The 2,729-nt window shown below is 41.7% G+C and overlaps 1 long non-coding RNA gene across 1 annotated transcript; it reads right to left on the bottom strand.

Annotated features, from left to right (window-relative positions):
- Positions 1 to 211: 211 nt before the first annotated feature.
- LOC118242444 lies at positions 212 to 2,310 on the bottom strand. Its single transcript, XR_004776862.1, has 4 exons — positions 2,270 to 2,310; positions 1,720 to 1,761; positions 675 to 880; positions 212 to 452 (listed from the first exon to the last, which is right to left on the bottom strand). It is a non-coding gene; the product is annotated as an uncharacterized LOC118242444 (long non-coding RNA).
- Positions 2,311 to 2,729: the final 419 nt, after the last annotated feature.

Below are 2,729 nucleotides of genomic sequence, written 5' to 3'. Positions count from 1 at the left end.
TGGCGGAAGAGCAGGTCTGCTGTTTCCAACGCCGTGGGTAACCCTTTCAGTGGAATGAATCGGACCAACCGAGAAAAGCGGTCAACAATAACCAATATGGCGGTGTTCCCCTCAGTGACCAGTAGGTCTGTAACAAAGTCTATGGAAATATGGGGCCATGGACGCATGGGAGTGGGTAGAGGGAGCAGCTTACCTGCAGATGCGGCGCACTACATCTTGCTGCGAACACAGTCTTTGCATGATGTTACATATCTGACCACGTCTTTGTGCATCGCCAGCCACCAGTAGCGTGCACTCAACAATGGTGCCGTGGGTGTTGATCCCAGATGTCCCATTCCCATCGACGTGTGCGCCCATGTGATGAGAGCTGCACGGTGCTTGGGCAGAACATAGAGTCGGTTTGGTGGGTAGTGTGGACGCGGGATATCGGCCTCTATGCTGCGGTCTAGATCCTAGGAGAAGAAGCATGAGGGAGAGAGAACTGGTTCTTGGCTGGTCGATTGAGCTTCAGCATTGTACTGCCGGGAGAGCACGTCCGCCCTTATGTTCTTCTCTCCCGGTCTGTAGGTGACACGGAAAACAAACTGGGAGAAGAAGAGTGACCACCGAGCCTGCCTGGAATTCAAACTCTTAGTAGTTTAGAGGTATTCCAGGTTTTTGTGATCGGTTATCACCGTAAAGGGGTGTTGTACTCCTTCCAGCCAATGTCTCCAGTCCTCCAAGGCGAGTTTCATGATGCTTCCCTGATGTATTGCTCCAATCTCTCGGTCTCCTCCTGGTGGTAATCCTAGGTGGTACAGCCCCCTCCCTCAGACGTATGGCACAGTCCCAGTCACAATGGGGAGGTAGCTGTGTAGCCTTTTATCGATCAAATCAAGAACTGCAATTAAAGAGAATTCAAAACAGGTAAGTAGGGAATACAGTTGTCTGTAAGATCATTTTAAAGCCTTTCTACTGTGGTAGCGGGGACATAGCTGAGTGTTGTCTGAGGTGTGAACAGATTACCCAAGTACACCAGCAGCACATTAAAACTAGTCATACTTGTGTGTGGTTAATGAATTCTTAATTTTATGTTGAATTTTGTGTGGTTGTCAGAGCCTGAAAGAGAGTCCACACACAGAGTCTGTTCTGCAAGAATAAGCAGTGATCACTGAATAAGCAAACTGAAAACTTGTTTGGAATAGTGTCCTGCCATAGTTTCATTTTCTCCGCCTCTCGTTTAATTGCTCACCCTCTATGAGTCCCTGTGTTTGGGCTGTTCATTGTGTTTGTTTGAATGGATTTATATGATTGCGTGTATATGTTTGGCTGTGTTAGAAAGCCCGTCTGTTTTTCGAAGCCTGCGTTTGTTTGCCCGTGTGTTATCTTAACTGTTTGTTTTTCCTTACCTCCATGTGTTATTTACTAGTATCTGTTGTAGCCTGCTTCCCCTGTTTGCCTTCGTGTACTTATGTTTTGGCTTCATCATGTATCACCGTAATCTCCGTGTTGGCTCTTTGACCCTGGACTGGCTCTACGACTACGACTTTGGATATACCCTTAATAAATCTCACTCTTCTCCGCACGTGTCGGCCTCGTTACCGCTCACCGTTGCAACAGTTATGCTTAAATATTAGCCCAATTCATAGAATCATCATTCATGCATTTTTTCTCTTTACAACACAGCTCTAGTACAAAATAAATGAAAGTAAAAGGCAAGTTCGACTTCTGTTACCTTACCTTGGCCCATCTTGAGGAAAATACCTACTGGCAAGAGTAAACCTGCGGAGTATACGACAGTGCTGCTTTCTCATTTTTTTATTTAAATTTGTTTAGTATTTTCTTGTTTAAAACATTGCTATTACATTTGATTGAATTTGTTGCTATACCCATGTCTTAACTAAGCCCTCACATAGTGCAACCATGCTGTAAGTCATACTTAATATATTTACAAATGCAGTTAAAAATATGAGGGAAAAAAAAACACTTTTAAAAAATGTGGTATGCATAATAAATTATTAATTCACTTCTATAACACATTATAACCATTCAAATGTAGATGTAGTTAAGACACTACTGGAAGTATGAAACTTATAAAAGAAAGGTTATATTTTTTCATAGATTTACATTACAATCTAATTTAAAACTAAAACATAATTATTCAAATTGTACAATCAGTATGTGGGGAGAGAAAAAGGCAAACCACATGCAAAGTAAAACAAATACTGACAAAGAAGAAATGCCCATTAATCTAACCAGACATTAACATAAACCAATGAATTGGTCTTACCTGTCTCTTCTGTTTATTTCTGTTTGTTTCTGAATAGAGGTACAGCAAATGATCTGTGAGTAAATGACAAAGCACTTTTGTAAGTCGCTTTGGATAAGAGCGTTTTCAAAATGCACGAAAGATAAATGTAAGGAAGTAGCAAAACGGTAGTGACGTTTACTTTCTGAGCTTAACTTCCTGAACTCTCAAAATGAAGGCCCAAGCACAGGCAAGGCCCAACCACAGCAAGGTACTTTTTGTCATCAGAAAAAAGCTGAAACTGCTCACGTTGTTCTGCCATAGAGGTAACTCTTCACTAAACAAGAGCTAAAGGTGAAAAGTCATAACACTGAAGCTTAGCAATAAGAATATATTGATCAATGACCTCAAAAGCTGCAGAGCACAACCTAAGTAGTATATCTTCATCCATATGTGTTAACCATTGATCAGTTATGTGTACTAATGCAGGGCCAGTAGTGTG

This window comes from Electrophorus electricus, chromosome 14, assembly GCF_013358815.1.
Source record: "Electrophorus electricus isolate fEleEle1 chromosome 14, fEleEle1.pri, whole genome shotgun sequence".
NCBI lineage: Eukaryota > Metazoa > Chordata > Actinopteri > Gymnotiformes > Gymnotidae > Electrophorus > Electrophorus electricus.
This window is presented reverse-complemented; position numbering and strand designations above follow the sequence as displayed.